This window comes from Symphalangus syndactylus, chromosome 21 (assembly GCF_028878055.3).
Source record: "Symphalangus syndactylus isolate Jambi chromosome 21, NHGRI_mSymSyn1-v2.1_pri, whole genome shotgun sequence".
NCBI lineage: Eukaryota > Metazoa > Chordata > Mammalia > Primates > Hylobatidae > Symphalangus > Symphalangus syndactylus.
The window spans coordinates 2,665,886-2,691,106 of NC_072443.2; the positions used below are offsets into that span (position 1 = coordinate 2,665,886).

The following is a 25,221-nucleotide window of genomic DNA, read 5'->3' on the forward strand; positions in this document are numbered from 1 at the left end:
GGATCCCTACCTTACACCTTAAACAAAAATTAATCCAATATGGATTAAAGACTTAAATGTTAGACCTAAAACCATAAAAACCCTAGAAGAAAACCTAGGCAATACCATTCAGGACATAGGCATGGGCAAGAACTTCATGTCTAGAACACCAAAAGTAATGGCAACAAAAGCCAAAATTGACAAATGGGATCTAATTAAACTAAAGAGCATCTGCACAGCAAAATAAACTACCATCAGAATGAACAGGCAACTTACAGAATGGGAGAAAATTTTTGCAATCTACTAATCTGACAAAGGGCTAATATCCAGAATCTACAATGAACTCAAACAAATTTGCAAGAAAAAAACAAACGACCCTGTCAAAAAGTGGGCAAAGGATATGAACAGAGACTTCTCAAAAGAAGACATTTATGCAGCCAACAGACACATGAAAAAATGCTCATCATCACTGGCCATCAGAGAAATGCAAATCAAAACCACAGTGAGATACCATCTCACACCAGTTAGAATGGCGATCATGAAAAAGTCAGGAAAAAGGTGCTGGAGAGGATGTGGAGAAATAACACTTTTACACTGTTGGTGGGACTGTAAACTAGTTCAACAATTGTGGAAGTCAGTGTGTGATTCCTCAGGGATCTAGAACTAGAAATACCATTTGACCCAGCCATCCCATTACTGAGTATATACCCTAAGGATTATAAATCATGCAGCTATAAAGACACATGCACACATATGTTTATTGCAGCAGTAGTCACAATAGCAAAGACTTGGAACCAACTCAAGTGTCCATCAATGATAGACTGGATTAAGAAAATATGGCACATATACACCATGGAATACTATGCAGCCATAAAAATGGATGAGTTCATGTCGTTTGTAGGGACATGGATGAAGCTGGAAACCATCATTCTCAGTTAACTATCGTGAGGACAAAAAACAAACACAGAAAAAAACACAAAATGATAAGGCAGAAACAAAAATCCCAGTCACTTGCAGTATCTGTCAGCTTTCAATTTGGCTCTCCTGTTTAAACAAAGAAAAATAATAAAATTAATCTATGTAAAACATGCCATATATATTCAACTGCTACTAAATACAAAAAGCTTTAAAACTGTGTTCAATTTTGGTTATTACCACAACGCTTATATTAAAATATGTATACTTTTAAATTTGGTTTCTATAAAAAATGGTTTCTAATCTTATAAAAGTGATTTCCTAATACTCAATAAATGTTGCCTAAGGGCTTGTTCAATCCAAATAGCAATTTTAATTATTCCGGAATTTAAAGGTGCTCTAAATTTCCATTTAACAGGGTGAGAATGCTGTCTTATTACAAGTGATAAAAGTTAGAAGACATCGAGCTTATTCCGTTTTAGAGTTCACATCCTGATTATATTTTATATCCTCTTCTTGATTTCTTACTAGATACATATTCATTTGCTCAGCTGGAAAAAATTCTTAACATTATTTACTGACTTTAAGTATGAACTCTACCAGCTAGTTAACAGGAAATATGTAATTAAACGTTGTCTTTATCAAGTAATGTAAAAAAAAAGGGTAAGAGTAACTTTGCAGCCGGGCGTGGTGGCTCACGCTTGTAATCCCAGCACTTTGGGAGGCCGAGGTGGGCGGATCACGAGGTCAGGAGATCGAGACCAGGGTGAAACCCAGTCTCTACTAAAAATAAAAAACAACAAAAAAAATTAGCCGGGCGTGGTGGCGGGCGCCTGTATTCCCAGCTACTTGGAGAGGCTGAGGCAGGAGAATGGCTTGAACCCAGGAGGCGGAGCTTGCAGTGAGCCGAGATCGTGCCACTGCACTCCAGGCTGGGTGAGAGAGCGAGACTCCGTCTCAAACAAAAACAAAAACAAAAACAAACAAACAAAAAAGAGTAACTTTGCAACATAGGCATTGAATGAGCAGCTGGTGATTATCAAAATCTCACACTTAATTGATTTATACTTGTATACCCACAGCTAAACATCTCTACCTGTTTTTCTATGTCATAAATCTAGGACATTACTTATCTACCTAGGAAGAGTAATAAATATTAATAATGTGCTATGATAAACACCCTGCACTCTTCCAAATCTTACAATAAAACTGCTTCAATTTCACTTGTTTAGCTTTTATACTTAGTTTTTTAGTTGATCTATGCTTATTTTAAGGAACCTGAACTACTCTAACAGAATCCACATAATTTTTATATTAGTCAAACTGCTTCTTTCTAATTCTGGTTCTAATAGTTATAAAAAGATAATGATAAATTTATGAAGTAGATACAGTCAAATCTGAGTTTCTTAAAGTATATAGTTAGAATCGGTTATAACTTTAGATATTCGTTCCTGACAGTCTTTTCCCAAAGTTATGATGTCCTTGCTAGGTAATATTGCCACACTCATAAATTAGAAATAAAGACAAAAATGTGAAAACTACAGTAATTTAAGAGAATGTAGGTTTTCTACATGCCATTTCTATTGGCTACTGAAAATAGTGGAAATAAGTAAATAAATAGCTACCTATCCAGAAGCATCTCATGCAAAATTCCATCTTTCCGAGCCTTTTTAAGAATTTCACTGTCTTCTTTACCTATTTTAAGTTTGTGGTCTTGGAAGCTCTGAAATTTCTTTCTGCAAAGAAAATGTCTTCATTGAAAAATACCTCAAACTCTGATTATACATATTTACTATTAAATTTATAAATACTGTCAATTTTTCACTTATTAAAAAAGTCTAATTGTAGGCCAGGCACAGTGGCTCATGCCTGCAATCTCAGCACTTTGGGAGGCGAAGGCAGGCGCATCACTCGAGGTCAGCAGTTCAAGAACAGCCTGGCCAACATGGTGAAACCCCTTCTCTACCAAAAATACAAAAATTAGCCAAGCGTAGTGGCGTGCGCCTGTAGTCCCAGCTACTCGGGAGGCTGAGGCAGGAGAATCACATGAACCTGGGAGGCAGAGGTTGCGATGAGCCGAGATCACGCCACTGCACTCCAGTCTGGGGGACAGAGCAAGACTCCGTCTTGGGGGAGAAAAATAAAAAGGTCTAATTGTATTTTTTTTTTAATAAGCTGGAGCTCTTCAACAAAGATGACCTTCGTGACCTCTCACGAGGAGGTCCACTCATTGGCTGGGTAGCACAAGGCCCTACTTCCATTAAGGCATACTGGCTGGAGTCCCCTGTGTCTTGGCCATAGCACAGCCTTTGACTGGCATCACACCCGTTCTATGAATGAATAGAGAGATTGACTAACCTGAGTGACTAGCTTTGAGAGCTGGTAGGACGATTAGGAAAACTGAAGCCTCAAGAAAAGAAAAGCATTTAACTCAGTGCCTGTCCTAGAGGCCACATTGTGTTGTATCTTCTTGTCAGTTTTATTTTTTCAGACAGGGTCTTGCTCTGCCACCCAGGCTGGAATGCAGTGGTGATCAGAGCTCTCTGCAGCCTTGAACTCCTGGGCTCAATCCTCCTGTCTCAGCCTCCCGAGTAGCTGGGCCTATAGGCATGTACCACCATCCCCAGCTAATTAGGTAATTTATTTTGAAAGCACTTTGAGAAGCACTTCACTGTCAAATCTGTAGGTCTAAAAGGAAAACAATACATACACATAATTGATTTCATATTGTTTTACATTTCCTTTGCCTTCTTCTGGAATGCCATCTTTTTTCTTGGTTTCTCTTTCAACACAGGGTCTAATCTAGATATTGGAAAAGAGAATCCAATGGGTTATATGTTTATCTTCCATCTTCCCCACTTTAGGTATCACATAAGAACATTCGAGATGATTTCTTACGCAGAGGAAAAAATTAACTGAGCAACTATATTCAGAAAAAGGTTCTGGCTATGTGTTTTTACTTCATACATATAATCTATATGAGTAAGTGCTATCACATGCTTCCTCCAAAGCCCTTGTGTCAGAAACACTACAGACAAAATTATTTCAGAAACATTTTACACATCAGATCCTGCTAGGCAATAAAGCAATCATTAACTAATTTACTTTTGTCCTCCAAGTGAATACACTAGGATCAAATTATCCCTAGTAGACAAGTGTTCATTTGATCAGACTGAAAGCTTAATAGCTATTTTATGTTGCAGAGACTATTACCAAAGTATTAAAACTTTTAACATTACACAACTTTTTTTTAATTAATTGGAACCCACCTCTTTTACTAGCTTCTTATATCCTCCTAAGTTTGGATAGATGTTTATTATCACATGTCATAAGTTAATTGATCTGCATTCAACAATTAGGATCACCCACAGAACAGGCAATTGGCAATGGTAAAGACTCATGTCTCCTAAGGGATCTCTGTGGCCAGAGTCCAGTTCCAGGGCTGCTTAGAAAGTGATGATAAATAACGTGTTTGTGCCAATGACATCTTTGTGACAGTTTTGATTAAAGGGGTCCCAGACCTGAAAACATTCCGTGCTAGGGCCTGTAACACAATGTTACCTTTAGTAAGAGGGATCTTTCTTGTGGTCATAAAGGTGAAGGGCTGACAGAGGTAACACAAGGCTACCTTTAGTAAGACGGATCTGTGCTCTGGTCATAAAGGTGAAGGGCTGACAGAGGTAACAAAAGGCTACCTTTAGTAAGAGGGATCTGTGTTGTGGTCATAAAGGAGAGGGGCTGACAGAGGTAACAAAAGGCTACCTTTAGTAAGAGAGATCTGTGTTCTGGTCATAAAGGTGAAGGGCTGACAGAGGTAACACAAGGCTACCTTTAATAAGAGGGAGCTGTGTTCTGGTAGATAAGGCAAGGTCATAAAATTGAAGGGCTGACAGAGATTAGGAGAGCCTGCAATTAAATGGTAAGGGAAAAGAGTCCTAAATAATAACTGTTCAGAGCTTCCAGGTACTTGACTAGCCAAAGAGACCCAGAAAACTTTGTATTTCATCTGAAAATTGCTTTAAATAGTGAAAAACGCAATCTTTGTGTAAGTATCTTTTTATCTTTGTTTAAGTGCAAAGCACTGCACATATATCTGCAATTGTTGCCTTCAATAACACTTTTGTGATGATATCCAGATGCAAAATAATTTAAACGTGATACAATAAAATATAAATAAAATTAAATGTAAGTCACAAAGCCATCTGCATTTCCCCAATGACCTGTTTCTGGAGAAGCAATGTGCTATGAAATACTGAGAGTGGCCTCTGGAGTCAGCTGGGCCTGGGTACACATCCTGTCTTACCACACCTTGAAATCACCGTGATTTCCATGAACTGACTGACAAAAACCACGAGGATGTAAGAAGGGTCAGAGGCTGTCTTCTTTTCTGTAACGCTGAGCTCACATCCACCTCACAGGGGCATTATGGAAACTCAAGACTACAACGCATGTGCCGGATGCACGCAATGAAAAAATATAACATTTCACTTCTCAAAGAAAATACCTACATTTTAGATTGAAATTGTTTGAGCTTTAGATTTGAAATTATCTGAAATCAAGATTATTCTAAAAGAAAATCAAACATATGACCGGAAAACTAACATGAAGAACATACAGAGATTTGATAGATGCTTTTAAATTGCCCTGGTAGTAGAGAAAAATGTAACATAAATTTGTATGCTCTAATAAGAATGAAAGGCATTTTAGAAAAGGCATTTGCCCCCCTCTTAGAGCCTTCCACTCTGGCCCCCACAATGCCTTACAGAGCAAATATGGGTCAGACTGGATGCAACCTGTGATTCCCAACAGAGACAAACAAAGCAAGGTTCAGGATGCTCAGTACTGGGACAGAATGCCAAGAAACAGAAAAACCATGTGTCAATAAGGGGGGATTTATTCTTCAGACATATCTTGGTATATGTTCATAATTAAAGATCAGTGGCTTTCGTGAGTCTAAAAAAGCCTTAAATGTTTTCATCAAATTCCAATTAACTACTTGATTTATCTAGGTTATATTAACAGTATTATTTAGAATTTCATCTTGATATGAAGATGTCTGTGTAACTTTACAATGATGTAAAACAAAGAGTAGCATTAGGGAGGGCACAGGCCAGTGGTGCAATGGATAACACATCTGACTACAGATGAGGGAATTTACCCTGGAATAAGGAACTTTTATTTCCAGCTTAGTGACACACACAAATTTTAAAAATAAAATAAAAATCATGTTTTATGTGATTAATGTTTCTCCTAATGCAAAGAAGTCTGGTACTATTAATAAAAATATTTTTAAAATGTGAGGGCTAAGGCCCCAGAAGTTCTGCTATGATTTTTTATGTTTCATAAAGTGACTATCATCACAGAGGCTCAAGCATTACATAAATACAAATGCATATACCCCTGACCTGGTAATTCTCCTTGTGGAAATTTATCTCCAGGTCCACCCGCACATCTGCAAATTGATGCATATTCAATGTTATGAACTGCAGCACTGTTTATAAGAGCAAAAGACTGGAAACGGCCTAAATTTCCATCTATAAGAGACTAAATAAATTAAGGTGCATCCCTAAAATGGAATATTACGTGGCTGTTAAGAAAGAGAGGAAAAGCAAGAGAAAGAAAAAACTTCCTACATTTAAACTAATAGTAGAAAACACTCCAAGATATGATTTTAAGAAAAATCAAGTCTAGAAGACTACAGAGGAGGCTACCTTTAGTGTAAAACAGTTGAAAATTATAAATATATTCACATGTTTATAAAGAAATTTTAAGAGGCTATAAAAAGAAAGGGAAAGAGGAACAGGAGCTGGGACACAGGTGAGTAAGATGCATGGCAGGCGTATGTCTTCACATGCTTTTATTTGAAAATATTGGACCACGTGTACATGTTACCTATTTTAAAAATTAGATTTTAAAATACAAGCAAGAAAACAAGAACATGAAAGCCTAAAAAGAGCATGTGGAACTACCAGAAAAAGATACTAATCCATGGAGATAATGGCAAGGTAGCTCCTAGATGCACTCATTTCTCTACCACATTGTATAAACGAGCCATCGTTTTAATTATAAATCTATGGGATTTATAATTAAAAATGAGTCTATTTGAAACACCACATTACAAAAACCTATTAACTAAATCTTTAAAGTGACAGTAAAGGACCATTTAACATTTTTAAAGAGATACAGTCACATCGCATGTGTGAATGGAGTTATCTGTATAAAATATCATTACCTTGATCATTTCTTCTCCTGCTGTTTTACTTTTTGCTTCTATGTCTCCTGCTTCATTGCATCTAATAAAGCAGCTATTTGAGGCCAGTAAAGTCATTTTCCCCTAAGTGAAACAAAATAACAAAATAGCCATGAGGATATTTCTTGTAGAAGAAATATTAAGTGTTTAGACTGGATTAATTTTTCCTAACTGATTTAAAAATCAAAGAAAAGAACTCAGAGAAAAACCTGAAAAATATAATACAACAACATATAGAAAAGGAAACCAAAATCACCTATCATTTTACTATTCAAAGATTACCACAACAAACATTTGTAGTGCATCTTCCTAGTAGGACTTTATTCAAATATTAGCACTTTAAGCAAAATTTATTTTCTTCAGAATTAGAAAACATGAAAAGGTATATACAATGCCTTTGGTGATTTGAATTTAAGAATCAATGTCTGAGGGACTTTTGTGTGTAAAAATATTCATAAACTTTTTTAGTTTTTTAATGTTTGATATCTTACACTGCTTTCTATTAAACAAAACATTAAAGACTGATTTTCTTGTGTATCTAAATCTGGGTTATAAATTTGGTTAGCTTAACTCCCTTAACAAATATAATGTTTATAACTTGTATTTGGTTGATTCTTTTGGAAAACTTGGAATACCATAACATTTAGACAAAATATTTATAAATACGATGATTACAAAATGTGTTAACTTTATATCACATCCAGTTAAAAAAGTGCTGATAACATGGATTTAATTTCTTAGTCAAGGTCACAAGGGCTGGGTGGTCTCTCATCTGGATGGCTCCTGGTGAGCCCTGGAACATGGCAGGGTGGTCCAAGACGATTTAAACCTGTGCCACAGATTATTCAGCTGAGTCCTTTTTGCAATAGAGTTTTAAGACCCTCTTTCATTTAAATTTAAATTTTTGACACTTAGTGTCCTTCCTAAAAATAAAATGAAATGAACTTTCCTAAAGTGTTGTATTATTAGTACTACCTAAGTCATCATCTAAGGCCTTAGGATATATTGGCCTTTTCTACTGGTGTAACTTTTATTACAAGTATCTTATCATAACTAGTAGTATCATCTCAAAGGGGTTGCAACATATTAGCGGGTCATGAAATCAATGTAGTGGTTCAATGTAGTGTTTCCTGAACGGTATGGGGGGTGGGGGAAGGAATACACACAGACACACAGAGGAAGGGGTAAAAGAGAATAAGAAATATCAAGATGCATAACACAGGGATAAGTATTGTTAAGCACAACTCTTGCTTTAGTTATACATGTGTGTGTGCTGGGCTGCAATGTAAAAATGCATTTCTCAATGGGTTGGGTCAAAATAGTTTTCAAGTCACTGACTTAAGATTTTATCCTAGGGGATGAGGAAATCAGTCTAAGTGATTACCTCTTTCTGGGGGGATGTTTTTTTAATCTGTCATCTTAGAAAACACTCGGAGTTCCTATTTTCAGTTCATTAGTGTAGACTACCAAAGCTGCTACTCAGGCTGAGCTTATCTTCTATTTGCTTGTTCTGCGTGCTGCCTGTTGGTCCTTACTGTTTTTGATATAGTTATCTACCTTTTAAAGACTGTTTAGCACATATTTTTGTTCAATCTTTACTGCTCACACAAGAGAAAAAGGAAATTATGTATTCTGTATCAACAAAGATTTAACAAAACATCCATATACTACAACTGTCTACTTATTAAAATTAAGAATTAGTATCTTTTTTCTTCTTAGATTAAAACTATCTTTTCGTACACTATTTTAAGCTTATGAACTGAAAGTCTTTTAGAGATAATTTACTTCAATGAACCATTATTTATTTTATGCACAAATTGTAGCAACTTGGTCTTAGCAAGCTCCACTGTTCACTGACAGTCTCGAATGTTTCTGAAAGCATCCATGATTTCTGCTACAAAGAAGATACTTAGGGACTATTCTGTTTTCCTACTCTGAGACCTAAAGTTGACTGGTTCTTTAATGGAAATGAGATCCATATCTAGGCAATAAGGGTACACAGAAATAATTGTGGGCAAAAGTACTAATACTATTTTTGTTGCACTCTATTTTGAGATCTCTTTAAGGCTCTATGTTCTTATTGATTTATTCCAATTTAATGTATTATAGTATTGCATCCTACTTTTTCTTTGTAAATATATTATGATTGTTACAGACTTTCTGTTAAACTGACAGGAAGCTTTTATAAACAATAACAGCACTTACATTTTGAAAGACTGTTTCCCACTGTTCTCTTGGTCCAATTGCATCTGAACGCCCAACAATAAATTCATCTGAATTTATACCAAGATATTGTCCATAGCCAGATTTCAGGGCGATTCTGTACATTAATAAGATAGATAAAAGTTAAAAAATGAGAGAAAATTAATTATAGAACATCAAAACAGGACATGTGTATGTGTGTGGGTGTGTACATATCTAAAATTTCAGACTGGACATATTCCAAGTGTTCAAAAGCTGCATGTAACTCAGTGGTGACTCACTCCTGTAATCTCTGTGCTTTGGGAAGCCAATGGGAGAATTGCTTGATGCAAGAAGTTCAAGATCAGCCTGGACAACACAGTGAGACCCCATCTCTACAAAAAATTTAAAAAATTAGCTGGGCATGGTGGTGTGCACCTGTAATACCAGCTACTTGGGACGCTGATGCAGGAGGATTGCTTGAGCTCAGAAATTTGAGGTTATAGTGAGATACGGTCGCACCACTGCACTCCAGCCTGGGTGACAGAGTGAGACTCTGTGCCTTAAAAAAAAAAAAAAAAAGCTACATGTGACTAGTTGCTGCCATGTTGGACAGTGCAGTTTTAAATTTAGTTTTATATTGTGCTTTTTTAATATAAACATTGTACCTTATATATTACATAACAAATATTTTCGAAATTCATCATTCTTCAATTATACTTCTCTAGTTATAAACTTCAATAATATATTACTAAATCTTTTTCTCTTATTATAAATAGTTCTATGTACATCTATTCTGTACATAAAACTGCTTTATCCTTAGAAAATATTCCTAGAAATAATTGGATCGAAGAGTATAAAGTTCTTATGTCATCAAACTGTTTTCCAGAAAATGCTGCTTCCATTTACATTCTTACCTCTAATTAACAGAGTATGTTTTGTGTCACGGAATTTTTAAACATTATGACTTTAAAAAAATACTTGAAAACCTGATATGAAAAACAGTATCCTATAAATTTGCATTTTAGTAGCCATCTAGAATAACAACTGTTTTTCTTTTCCTTTCCTTTTTAGTATTTAGATTATCTGGTAATGTCCCTTGTCCATTTTTCTATTGAGATCTGATCTCAATTTTTCTACTGGGGTCTTCAGTGCTATGAATTCTACATAAGATACATATGAAAAGTAAGAACTCACTGCCTATTAAGATTATTGCAAATATTTTGCTCATTTGTCAGTTAATTTTCTTTATAATCCTTTTTTGTTTATAATTATAAAGCAGTTTAAAACTATTGAATTTTTTCTTCCTCTGCTTTTATTCTTTGTCTTTCACCATACTTATCAGACTTTCAAAGAAAGTACAGAAATAATCATCTAAATGTGATTTTTTAAAATTATGATTTCTAATCTTTTACCTTACCGAGAATCCCCTGGGATGCCAAAATTGACTTTTAGTCCTTTATACATTAATGATTATATAACAGAAATCATTATCATATTGATGTAACCAATTACTAAAATATGTAAATTCACTTTCAGTATCTTCTACCCAAAGAATCATTCTATACTTTTGCACAAGGTGAGAATAAAAAAGGTTACTTTATAAAATGACTGCAAAAATAGTGAGTAAAAATATTCTTTTGGTCGTTATGATTCTGTAACATTCTCTGCTGGTTTCAACAATATTCCTTTTTTTAGTCTTCCTGTTTGCCTTTGGACTTCCAAACAGTGAGTTTAAATATCATAGCAACAGTGAACCAGGTTTTGTACTATTTGATTTATTTTTTAATCTATCTTATTCAGTGTGTGAAATTATTTATCTTCACTTTTTAACTTACATATTTTTTATTCCAGCCTAGCATTATATATTGATAGGAAACCCACTAAATGTAGATCACAAAATCTATTTTTCAAAAAAGCTATTTTGTTTTTTATATCAAAATTACCCTGTGGGCTTAAGACAGATACTAAAATTTTTAATGAATATAATTAAATTTTTAAAATAACTGATTACTAATTATATTACAACATAAGCTCACCTGGAATCAGATCATTTGATAGCTGCAAACTGCTCTGGAGGACTAGGGCCCTCACCAACTATTGGAGAAAAAAACATTTGAAAATAAATTTGACATTTGCTATAAATATAAAGACATTATTTTGCTTTAAAAAATGTGGCTATTTTCTTCTGCAATTAAATGTAAGAATATTCAGATATACTGATGTCATTGAAATACTGTATCTTTGGAATCAAGATCTATTTTGTCTTCTTTTAACTACAGTGCTAATTTTATATGCTGAGTAAGACAGGGTGATATAATGCTTATTTAATTACTTTTGAGATAGCTTCTCTTTATGTTTTAAAATACAATCATAAATAAGCACTTATTTAAAAAGCTAAATGCTTTCATTTATTCAAGGGATGGCTTTGCTGACCAAATGATACTGCTTTTTATCTTCTAATTACTTCATATCTCATTAGTGCTTCCTCTAATGGGCTAAAGAAAATGAGGAAACTTCAAATTGTTAAACGCACCCAGGTTAGTTTTGGCAATAGGTCTGAATAAAAAAGAAATTCAAACATTTTGACTCAAATAGGTTTTCTTTTTTCTTTCCACTTACTATTTTAATTATTAATCTTGTTTTGATTTCCAAAGATACTCTTCTGGAACTATACGGAATGTTTTCAAATGTTTATATTAGAAAGAGGGACTTGCCAATGGCTGGGAAATATTAAGGAATTAAAAAAAATGGAAGAGTCAAATGCAATGGTTCCATTCCTTTGGAAAATGTTTGAGACTAGTCAGAGTTTGGCCTAAGTGAATGAATGTCCTAAAATCTATACCTGTGGCAGCCTCTTCCCTTCCAGACCCAAACCTTCTTTGTGTGGAGCTCCCAGGGTAAAAAGACCATTGTCGAGTGCATGTATATAGGTTCCCTCATCCATTTCAATGGCTATGGCTCCTGAAATTTCACCAAAGTTTTTTACTGTCCACCAGATTCCTAAAAAATAAAATCAATATTTCAACTTTATATTTTAGTTTTGAAACAGAGTTCTTTTTTTGTTAATATAACTTAGTTTTAAAACCTTTTTATTTTGCAGTTGTAAGAAATAATACAAAGATCTCACATATCCTTTACTCACTTTGTCTCAATGATGACATCTTCCATAAGTATCATACACTGTCAGAATCAGGAAACTGACATTGATATAATCCATGAACCTTATTCAGATTTCACCAGTTTTACATGTACTTGTTTGCATGTATGTGCACAGATTCATGCGACTACCAGCACAGTCAGGATTAGGTTTTTAAAACACAAAATAGCAACATACATCCGTGCACGGGGGTGCATGCCTGTAATCCCAGGTACTCGGGGAGCTGGGGAAGGAGGATCACTTGAGCCCAGGAGTTCAAGGTTATAGTGAGCTATGATCACGACACTGCACTCTAGCCTGAGTGACACAGCAAGGTCCTGTCTCAAAAAAGGACCAAAACAAAACAAAAGGCAACATGTGAAAGTATAAAGTGATATATAGAGAACGGTCTCTCTCATGATGGACCCCATCCATCTATTCATGCCTGCTTTCCAGAGGCAATGCCTATCATAATGTTTCTTAAAAATGCCTCTATAGGAAGACTTTCTAGCATAGCAATCTTTTTTTCTTTTTTGAGACAGAGACTCGCTCTGTCACCCAGGCTGGAGTGTAGTGATGTGATCTTGGCTCACTGCGACCTCCGCCTCCCGGGTTCAAACAATTCTCTGCCTCAGCTTCCTGAGTAGCTGGGGTTACAGGCGCCTGCCACCATGCCTGAATAATTTTTTTTGTATTTTTAGTAGAGACGGGGTTTCACCACATTGGCCAGTCTGGTCTCAAACTCCTGACATCGTGATCCACCCACCTCTGCCTCCCAAAGTGTGGGATTACAGGTGTGAGCCACCGCTCCTGGCCAGTAATCTTAACTATGATTTTAGATTGAAAGTAAAATGAGCAGAATCTATGTCTATGTATACTAAATCCCAATTTGCCAATAGAAATGTTAGACTCTAGGAACAATTATTTAAGCAGTTGTTATAAAAGTTTATATCTTAATGTTAAAAAATGTCCTCAAACCTCCTCCTAAATTGTACTTTAGCTAGAGTAGAAATGAGTCAATCATTAACTGGATATGACATATTAAGGAATTCTTGCTAATTTTACAAGGTCTGATAATGACATAGTATAATGTATAAAAATAAGAAAACAGGTGATGACAGAAAGATATATCACATTAAGAAATGTACATTTATGTACTTATGGGTAAAATGACATAATATCTGTGATTTTACTTAAAATTTTCTAGGAAAAAATGTGTGTGTGGGTGTGTGTGTAAATCAAAGGAGATTGGCAAAATATTGATAATTAATGCTGGGGCCCGGGTACATGGGGGACTCATTATATTCTTTTATGTATGGAATAGTTTGGAAAAGCTTCATGAGAATGAATTCAGCAGTGATTTCCTGTATAGAACATCAAAGGCACAGGCAACAAAAGAAAACATAGACAAACCGGACTTCATCAGAATTAAAAACTTTTTTGTATCAAGGACTGCCGTCAACAGAGTAAAAGGCAACACAGAGAATGGAGAAAATATTTGTAAACTACATATATTATAAGGAATTAATATCCAGACTATAAAGAGAACTCCAAAAAGACAAATACCACAATTCAAAACTGGGCAAAGGATATACACGGACATTGCTGCAAAGATGATATACAAATGGCCAATAAGCACTCAAAAAGACAACATCACTAGTCACTAAGGAAATATAAATCAAAACCATAATGCAATACCACTTCACACCCATTAGAATGCTATTATCAGAACAAACAAACAAACAAAAAACAGAAACCAAGAAAACCAGAAAAACAAATGTTGGACAGGATGTGTAGAAACTGAAACCCTGTGCAATGCCGGTGGGAAGGTAAAATGGTGCATGTATTTAAATGCCACTGAAGTGTACATTTAAAAATAGAAAAACTAGCAAATTCTATATTCTGTATATTTTACCTCCACACACACACAAAACCAATGGAGAAATAGAAAATCAAAATTAAAATTTCAGCTAAAGACAATGAAAAAGCAATAAAACTAATTGCAATTTAGATGCTTGAGTTATAGCTACAATCGTTTTCAGGAAAATAAATAATGCTTTATTCAGAATCATTATCAACAGTGTTATGATTAGCAAGTCTTTCCTATACATGTAATAGTTAATGATTTTAAGTTAGATTTATTTTGTATGTTCTATGCCACATTGACCAAGTACCCTTAATATTAAATAAAATCGTTTAAATATAATATCTCATTAATGTTTTGCAAATGAAGAAGAAATTTCTGGCAGACAAACTCCTCAAAATTTTCACACTCTGTCCAAGTAGGGAAATGATACAATAACATTACTTATAATATTGTCAACTGAAAAAGAAATTACTTTGTGCAGATGCCAGTATTTTTTCTCAATGAGATTTCAAAGAATAAGAAAGCTAAATATAGTATCATCAAGAATTAAATGTGAGCATTCTGCCTATTTTCTGCAAGTGGCCTCCATTCAGCCTTTGGAGGTATGCTTATATGTTTAACGACTAAAGTAACATAACATAATACTTAACGGTGCCACTCTGGGGTTTTAGCTGTGAAAAAGCAATGGATCCTAAGAACACGGGCACCGAAGTTGCCTGTTTCTATATCAGGTTACAGCTCAAGCTCTGTATATGCTGCAGATCCCCAAGCTGAATTCAAGAGAATCCGCTCTAAAATATTACTTGCTATTTAGACACATGCTTAAAGTTATTTCCTTTTAAACCTTAGGCAGATGGTCAAATATTCCTGCTGTATTGTCTCACAATGCATGACAAAGCTTTTCACATATTTTCACATAGTTTAGAATTTTACATATATCTGGCATGCCTGTAATCCCAGCACTTTGAGAGGCGGAAGCAGGAGAATCAATTAAGCCCAGGAGTTCAAAATCAGCCTAGGCAACAAAAGGAGATCCCCATCTCTACAAAAAAATTAAGAAATTAGCTGGGTATGGTGGTAGGAACCTGTGGTCCCAGCTACTCGGGAGTCTGAGGTGAGAGGATTGCTTGAGTCTACGAGGTCGAGGGTGCACTGAGCCATGATCACGTCACTGCACTCCAGCCTGAGCAACAAAGCAAGAGCCTGTCTCAAAAAAAAAAAAAAAAAAAGCCCGATGCACCAGTGTTGTGGCTGATAAGATACTACCAGGGCACCCTCATTCTAGCATCAAGGCTGTGTGACAGCTCACCTCACCTTCTGACTAACCCAGTGCTTCCGTGCTAAGGGCCCCCTTATATCTCTACCTTTATTATGTACTTGGCACAAAGGAATGATATATCTTAGATTTGGAAATGGAATTTTCTTCCCCAATCTTACTGTAGTCTAAGTACCCTTCACAGACCTTCTATTAACCCATAGCTGACTTAGCTTTAGTTCCTGGGTAAATAAAATATGTGTTTTGCAAACTACGATATTATAAGCCCAACTGCTTCTTAATCTAGCAGAGCTCAGTGAAACTGTTTGCTTACAGACATGCTCGTGTTTATTAATGTCACACTTGGTTTTCTCCATGTGAAAGACAGAATTTCTTTCATCCTATTTACCAATCCCTTCAGATCCTAACAGAACAGCTTTAAAAAATTAAAGGGTTTTTTTCTTTCCCTTCACAAATAGGCACGTGCTTACTTATACGGCAAGTTTAGAAAATCCACAACGCAAAAGAAGGTGGAAGGACAAAGAGAAAAAGACGCAGAAGGACTTCCTCTTCCAGCCAAGATGGACTTGCCCTCCCACCATGACCAACCAGAAAACTGAAACTGGATACAGTATTTGAGGAAACTGTTTTTTGGGATTGGAACACAGGCAGAACAGGACTGTGATATTTGAGAACAGGAAAACACAGGAGGCAGATCTCACACACACTTCTGTTTTCTGCCCAATGGCAGTTTCTTGACCACACGGAGAGAGGTAGAGACCTCCAGAAATGAGGCAATTTCACTAAGCTGAGAGTCTTGCAGTGCTAATATGTTGGGAGTTTAGCGAATAAGTACTGGAGAAGAGGGAACTACACACAGGTGCGGCCTCAAAAGAGTATACAAAAGTTGTCTGCAGGTCTGGGTCCAAGGGCTGGGGGGAGTGCATTCAGTAGGCAGGCTCCACAAGGCCTCTGCAGAGTGGCTGGCACTTCTGAGGGCTGACCGGAGATGCCAGAGATCACACAAATTTGGGACACAGCAGAGTGCAGAGAACTCACCAAGTAGACCTGGAACATGTGGCTGAGGCCCATGAGGATGAACCTTCCCTAGCGTAAGAGTCACTGTCGAAGTCTACGGGCAAAACTCTAATAAATAAGCACAAACTAACAAAGGCCCAGGCTTGACAGGAGCAAAAGGGTGGTCAAATAATTTAACTAGGCATCAAGACATTTAACAGAAATAAGGTTAAACTGTTATGAAAATGAAAGACTGAATTTATAAGGAAGACTTAACAATCCTAAATGTCTACACATCTTATGAGAGCTTCAAAATACTTTAAGCAAAAACTGCTCAAGTAGACAGATCTAGAATTACAGCTGGAGATTTTAATATAACTCTCAATACACTGTAGGATTAGTAAAAAATCAGTAAGGACACAGAAGATATGCACAGTCACAAGCTCTACCTGTTGACCTAACAGACATCTAAGGAACACTGAACTGGCTGGGCACCACGGCTCATGCCTGGAATCCCACCAATTTGGGAGACTGAGGCAGGCAGATTACTTGAGGTCAGGAGTTTGAGACCAGCTTGGCCAACATGGTGAAACCTTGTCTCTACTAAAAATATTTAAAAAATTAGCCGGGTGTGGTGGCAGGTGCCTGTAATTCCAGTTACTCCGGAGGCTGAGGCAGGAGATTCAGTTGAACCTAGGAGGCAGAGGTTGCAGTGACCTGAGATTGCACCACTGCACTCCAGCCTGTTGGGCAACAGAGAGACTCCATCTCCAAAAAAAACAAAAACCCTGAATCAACATCAGCAGAATACACATTCTTTTCAAGTGTACATGGAAATTCACTAAGAAAGTATGTTCTCCAACTATACTATAAATGAATTAGAAATCAGCAACAATAACATACCTATAATATCTCTATGTAGTAGAAATTAAAAACAATACACTTCTAAATAACTCACGTGTCCACAAAAAGAAAAATCACAAGGAAAACTAGATAATATTTTGAATGGAATGAAAATGAAAACAAAATGTGTTGACTATAACTGAAACTAAAGTGGAATGAAGAGGTCTAACTCCCTTCTTAAGAAGCTATAAAACAAGAGCAAAGTGAACTTAAAGTAAGTTAAAGGGAGGAAAAAAAAGACTGAAAATAAATAAAATAGAAAATGAAAATAGAGAAAATAAGTAATACTGAAACAGGCTTGTCCAACCTGATAGCTGCATGTGGCCCGGGCCAGCTGTGAATACAGCCCAACAAAAATTCATAAACTTTCTTGAAACATTATGAGATTTTTTTTGCTTTTTTTTTTTGGCTCATCAGCTTATCGTTAGTGTATTTTCTGTGTGGCCCAAGACAATACTTCTCCTTCCACTGTGGCCCAGGGAAGCTAAAAGATTGAATACACCTGTACTAAAAGATCATTAACGATCTAAAATAAATGATCTTATAAAGAATTGAGAAACCTCCAGCTAGACTGACTGATCCAGGAAATAACAGCAAAAACACAAATTACCAATATGAAGAGACTGCAATACAGATTAGATTCTGGATCTTATAAAGAATTGAGAAACCTCTAGCTAGACTGACTGATCCAGGAAATAACAGCAAAAACACAAATTACCAATATGAAGAGACTGCAATACAGATTAGATTCTACGGATATTAAAAGCATATTAAAGAAAGGAACATTCTGAACAATTTTATGCCAATAAATCCAACAACTTAGATGAAATGAAATTTTCTTAAACGACACAAACTACCAAAATTGACACAACAGAAAAATCTGAAAATATCTCTTAAAAAATTTTAATTTTCCCACAAAAAAACTAAAACCAAACCAAACAAAACCCTCTAGGTTCAGTTGACTTCACTGGTGAATTCTATCAAACATGTAAAGAACAAATCATACCCATCTCACACAGCTATTTCCAAAAATAGGAAAGGAGACAGCACTTTCCATCTAATTTTATGACACGCAATATCACCTTGACACCAAAATCAAATAAAGATATTACAAGAAAAGGATACAAAAGTCCAATATCTCCCATCAACACCAATATAGAAATCTTAAAAAAAAAAACACACAAAGACCTAGAAATCAAATCTAGCAATATCCCAAAGGACAACGCACCACAACTAAGAGGGGTTTATCTCAGGGATATAAAGTTACTTTAAAAATTGAAAATGAAACCAATGTAATTCATTGGCATAATGAAGAAAGCCGTATAATCATCTTAACGGATACAGAAAGAGGCATCTGACAGCATTAAACACCACTAAAATAAAAACTCCCAAGAAAAAAAGTTTAAAGGGAATGTCCTCATTTTGATAAAGGTTTTCTCTGCAGATCCTACAGACATCATACCATATGGTGGACTACTGAAAGCTTTCTGCCTTAGCTTGGGAACAATGCAATTATGCCCATTCTCATGACTTCTGTTCAACACTATGGAAGTCCTGGACAGTATAATAAAGCAATAAAAAGCAAGACAAGACACAAGGATTAGAAAGAAAGAAGTAAAATGATAGTCACAGGAAACACAATTGCAAATTTCTTAGTTTTCTATATAAGCAAACCACTAGAAGTAATAAGTGAAACAGACTTATCAGACTACAAAGTCACCACACAAAAATCAATTGCATATCTACGTACTGACAGCAAACAACTGGAAAATCAAATTCAAAGGTTCTATTGACAGTAGTGTAAAATTATAAAATACTTAAGAATAAATGTTTAAACAGTCATGCAAGACTGCTACATTGAAAATTATGAAATATTGAGACCCAATATTAAGATGTTGATTCTCCCCCAAATGATCTGGACTCAATACAGTTCTTGAGAAAATCCAACAAGCTTCACTGTAGAAATTAATAAATTAATAGTTAATAAGTACAAAGTTGAAGGACTCACACTACCTGATCTCAAGACTTCATGAAATTATAGCAATCAAGAGAAATATACCAACAGAAAAACAGACAAACGTATCGATAAAACAGAGTCCAGAAATAGACCAATACATAGAAAGTTAATTGATTTATTATGAAGATACCAAAGTGGATTAATGGAAAAAGGAAACACCAGTGGTGCTGGCACAACTGGCTATCAAGATGTAAAAAAAAAAAGTAAATCTTGAAACCGAACTCACAACGTCATGCCAAAATTTAATTTGAGATGAATGACAGATTTAATATAAAAACTAAAACTATGATGCCTCTAAAAGACAATGTAGAATATTTTCCTGACTTTGGGGTAAGCAAAGATCTCTTAGATCAAAGAGATAAGGCAGTAACCATAAAAGAAAAAAATAAATTAAGCTTTATAAAAATTAAAAGCTTCTGACCATCCTGGCTAACACGGTGAAACCCCGTTGCTACTGAAAACACAAAAAATTAGCCGGGCGTGGTGGTGGGCACCTGCACTCCCAGCTACTCGGGAGCCTGAGGCAGGAGAATGGCGTGAACCTGGGAGGTGGAGCTTTCAGTGAACCAAGATCGCGCCACTGCACTCTAGCCTGGGAGACAGAGTGAGACACTGCCTCAAAAAAAAAAAAAAAAAAAAGCTGCTCATCCAAAAACCACCATTAAGAAACTGAAAAGGTAAAACTCAGACAGGGAGAAAAGACTGATAACACCATCAACTCTTGGCAAGGATGTAACTGGAGCACTATCTCATTCTTGGTGGGAGAGTAAAATGGCACAACCACTTTAGAAAATTTTTGGCAGTTTCTTATATGGTTAAACATTCACCTATCCTTTGACACAGCAATTCCACATCTACATATCTACCCTAGATATCTACCCTAACTTTAGAATTGTTGATTTGCCATTTTGAAAGCAATGATTCTTCCAGAACATTAGCTTTATATCATTCCATATTTTATATATTTTTTAAGTTACCATAATTTATGAAGATTCAAAATGCAACTTGCCAAGTTTTAAAAGAGAAAAAAAAATGTATGGAAAGAACTAAACGGAAAATAGGCTGGTTAAGTGTGTTTAGGTCAGTTTATTTCTAGCATCATTTACAGGCTACCCTGATGTTGTATTTAAGATTTTCATTCATTTCAGAGTTCACAAAATAATGATTTTTCCTGTGAAGATACTTCCTTTAAGAGACAACCGACTTCTACAATTAAAATGCATACATGTGCAAAGAAAATAACTTGTAAAATATATTTGGTTGAATAACATTTACATTAGGACTTTAAAATTATGTATCAGAATCTCCAGCTATTAAGCAGTCTAATAGTGCCTACTAAGTCAGACAGTTAAAATTTTTCTCTCCTGAGAATGAAGCAAAGGCATCAGTAGCATCTACTGTGCTAAAGAATAAATGGAATTTATAACTGTAGGTAATATTTAAGCACTTTAAGACGAATAGGAATACATCATAAATTTCTAACTAGGAAAATATTTTCAATGAGATCTCAAGAAACGTTAACTTTTTTCAGAATAGAGCACTGAAATGTGACTCACCAACACTATCAAGCTGGGTTTCTTCATCTTCTTCTCTTTTTCTCTTCTTATCTTTGCTCTTTTTCCTCTTACTACAGCACATAATTTATATAGATGAGTTTAGGTATATTAATTTGTATGATAAATATCGTAAGATTGAAACGTGGAAGTCTTTTAAGCTGTTTTGTTTATAAGTTATTGATTTAGGAAGACTTACATTGCTATGCCCTCTTAAATACACTACTGAGAAGTTGCTTCAGGCTTTGTACATATTATGTTAGAGTTCAAAGCAGATTGTAGAGCCACACTGCCAGATTTTAAATCCTGATTCCTTCGCTTCTTAGCTCTGTGATTTTTGGAAAAGGTACTGAATCTCTCTGTGAGTCAGTTTCCCCACTTAAAAAATTAGGATAATAACTTAACCTAACTCTTAAGGCTATTGTGAGGTTTAAGAGGTAATATGTACCTTCACACATTGCTGGTGGAAACGTAAAATGGTGCAGCATCTACAGGAAACAGTTTGGGGTTCCTCAAAAAGTTAAAGAGTTACCACATGACCCAGCAATTTTACCGCTAAGTATGTATACCCAAGGGAAATGAAAACATACGCCCAGAAAAATACTTACATAAGAATATTCACACTAGCATTAGTCACAATAGCCAAAAAAGGGAAACAACCCAAATGTTCATCAACTGATGAATGAATGAAAGAAATGTTACATCCATACAATGGAATACTATGCAGCCATAAAAGGAACAAGTGCTACAACAATGATGAACCTCAAGAATGTTATAAGAGAAAGAAGCCAGATACAAAAGGCCACATGTTGCATGATTTCTTTCTTAAGAAATATTCAGAATAGGCGATTTCACATAGACAGAGTATTAGTGGTTGCCAAGGACTAGCAGAGGGGGAGGATGGGATTTGACTGCCTTAATGGGTAGGGAGACGTTTCCTTCTGAGATGATGAAAATGCTGAGCAACTAGACAGTGGTGAATCTCTTGAATGTATACTAAAAACCACTGACTGTACAAAAGGGTGAATTTTATAATTATGAATTACAGCTCAATAGAAAAAAGGAAAAAAACCAACAGCGATTTGAAAAAAGTTAACGTCTGAAGGGCCTACGACAATTTCTTGGCACATTGAAAGTGCTATATAAGCATTAATTATGATTATTACGATAATCTTAAGACACTCTTGTCTGTGTTTTCGTCATAAAGTTTTCAGAAGATAACTCTCCTCTCCTCACAGGAAATTCACAGAGTAAAAATCTCACATTTATTCAGGATATACCTGTCGTTTATTCTGGCATCTTCATGAGGCCAGACTCCTAGACAGGGTTCTCAAGGCCAGTGGCTTCAGCTCACTCCTTGATACTTTCTTTCCATCTCACCTAAAAGTACCAAAACCTCTGTTTATCATGGAGACCAGGAGAAAATGCTCAACATCTGTATGTACAGTCAACCTCGGGCAAATCTGCCAGTTAAAAAAGCGGGGATATGAGTGCATAGGTATTTTTTTTCCTAAAGAGCTAATAAATTACCACCACGACCTCCTCCTCACATTTGGCTCAATTTATTTACTGCATATATGTTCTCTCATTTAATTCTCACAGTCTTCTAAAAGTATAAAAAATCATCTTAAAGTATAAATGTCTAAACGGAGATTCAAAGATATTTGATCTCTTAATGAGTAAATGGAAGTTCAGACATATTAATCAACTTGCCACAAATTACAAAATCAGTAAATGACAGAGTGCAGGTTCGAGTCCATATCCCTATCAAAGCCCATATACACCTCAACCACTGTGTGATTCATCCTGGTTTCACTCTACATATTAGGTTAGAAAAAATTAATAAGTTTCCTAGGAAGAGACAATGGAGAAAAGAATAATCCCTAATAAAGGAAGTTATTATCATGAACTACGAAATCAGACTGACACAGACCCTCCAGGCAGAGGCCTGGAGAGATGCCTCAGGGGACGCAAACTCGTGGGAACGGGGTCATTGGTCACCCGTCCGTCTACCCTGTTTCCAGGGTCGTCCACGCGGGAGGCTGCCCCTCTCTGCACAGGTACCAGAAGCCGCGGTCCGGCCTCCGTCCAGCCTGGACAGAGGCCAGGGCGAAGCCTTGGAGGCCACGAAGCCGGCTCTCCCCGCCATGGCTTCCACCGGACTCGCGGGGGTGGAGTGCGTCCGAAAAGAACGGAGGAGGCTCCCGCCCGAGTTGCAGGACCCACCTCTTTGCCTTGGTTCCCTTGAGCACGAGCTTGGTAGACTTCACATAGGAGTACACGGCCATGGCTCCGGGAGACTTCTGCGCAGAGAGGCTGAAGCCGGCTCAGGACGAGTATGTGACCCGGAGCAGCATCAGGGCGGGGAGAAACAGAAGTGGAGGCGAAGTAAACACTCTCTGACAGGGTACCTCTCTCCAGAACCCGCCTCCGTCTTCACCGAAATGCTGAATGGCTGAGAGTTCCACTTCCGGGTTTCTGCCAGCGGGGGCTACGGCGGAAAGGTGCCCTAAGGTGGCCGAAAGGTGTCCGTGCGCAGCGGCTCCCTGGCGCCCTCTCGAGGAGCCCCTGAGGATTCACGCCTCCCTGAAGGGAGGAAAGCCCACCAGAGGCGCCGGTGCTGCCGGTGGCGGGGCTTCCGAGCGCGCTGTGGAACCGCCTCCCGCTAGGGCTGCGGGCTGGCGACGGTCCCCGCCGGGGCGGGAAGCGGCTCCGGCTGCCCTCGCCGGCCTGCGGCAGCGCGGCTGGAAGCGCAGGCCATTCGTGCACGGGTCACTCGGGGCTGTGCCTCGGGCGACTGTGTGTGCAGGAAACAAGCAGGAAATACCCTAATATAGAATGAAGAGCCATATTGAGGGCCGCAGACATCGCGAGTGCTGTGGGAATGTGGGCTGAGGTGGAGGGTGATGGTGGCGCGTGTTACAGGCTCAGGGGTCAGGAGAAGCCTAATGGTGGAGGCGGCATCTGAGGAGGGTCTTGAACACTGGGCAGGCTTTTGCCGGACAGAGATGGAGGAAGCTAGTCCTGTCTAATGGAGGAAACAGGGCGGAGGCATGGAGGGAGACGTGCAGCGCTGGTGTGAGGAGCAGCGAGCAGGCCAGGCCTGTAAAGCAGAGTGAGGGAACCAGGATAGAGAAGGCAAGTCGGGGTCCTGCAAAACCACCACACTCAAGCTGCGGCTCTTTCCCTAACAGAGACCAGTTGGGTTCCAAACATCCACGAAGATCTTATTAAATTCCTGATCCCTGGTGGCATCATCGACTTAGGATTGGCCCATCTGAAACCTGACTCAGAAACAAAACCGTCACAATGTGCGGAGATGAGCGTCCTTACCCACTATCATAAAGTATTTTCCGGTGTTTTCATAGTGCTGCGCTTCCTAATCCCCATTCCATGGCAATCCACATGCCATGATGCCCGGAGTCATTAACAAAGGAGACACACAGGGGCTTCTCACGTTGGCTTTCTAGGGTTTTGATGAAAATCTGTTTCCTCATCTCTTACAATGTGGTTAGTATCATTTAGGGTTGAAGAATTAAATGGTATGAATTATATAGGGTGCTTATTATAACCTACATGGAAAATGTCTAGGAGATGTTAGCTATGCTCATCACCAACATCGTTCCTTTATGGTAATAATCAGATAGGAAGGTCGACACCAAGAAAATGGATACATGCTCTGAGGGAATGAATGTGGAGAGATCAGAATGTGGTGGTTTTGCAGGACCCCGACTTGCCTTCTCTATCTTGGTTCCCTCACTCTGCTTTACAGGCCTGGCCCGCTCGCTGCTCCTCACACCAGCGCTGCACGTCTCCCTCCATGCCTCCGCCCTGTTTCCTCCATTAGACAGGACTAGCTTCCTCCATCTCTGTCCGGCAAGAACAAAGCCGTACAACATGTCTACAGTAAAGAGATAGAGAAAGAAAGAGAGTCTATAAAAGAAGAAATGAAACAGAGTGACCTTATAGAAATCAAAGCAAAGGAGAGTTTCCGGAAAGGATAATATCATTTAATATCCTAGATGTTTAGGAGCATAAGATGGAAAAAAGGCCTTGTGGTAACTGACATTGTGGCAGTCTTTTGGTAAGCTCCATTTCCGGTACAGAAGTAGAAAGTCAGCTTGAAGCAGAGACTAGGTGAAGAA

At 37.3% G+C, this 25,221-nt stretch overlaps 1 pseudogene; it reads right to left on the reverse strand.

The window, feature by feature from the left end:
* Positions 1 to 718: 718 nt before the first annotated feature.
* Positions 719 to 23,534, reverse strand: LOC129471336 (protein FRG1-like; annotated as a pseudogene).
* Between the last annotated feature and the right edge of the window lie 1,687 nt (positions 23,535 to 25,221).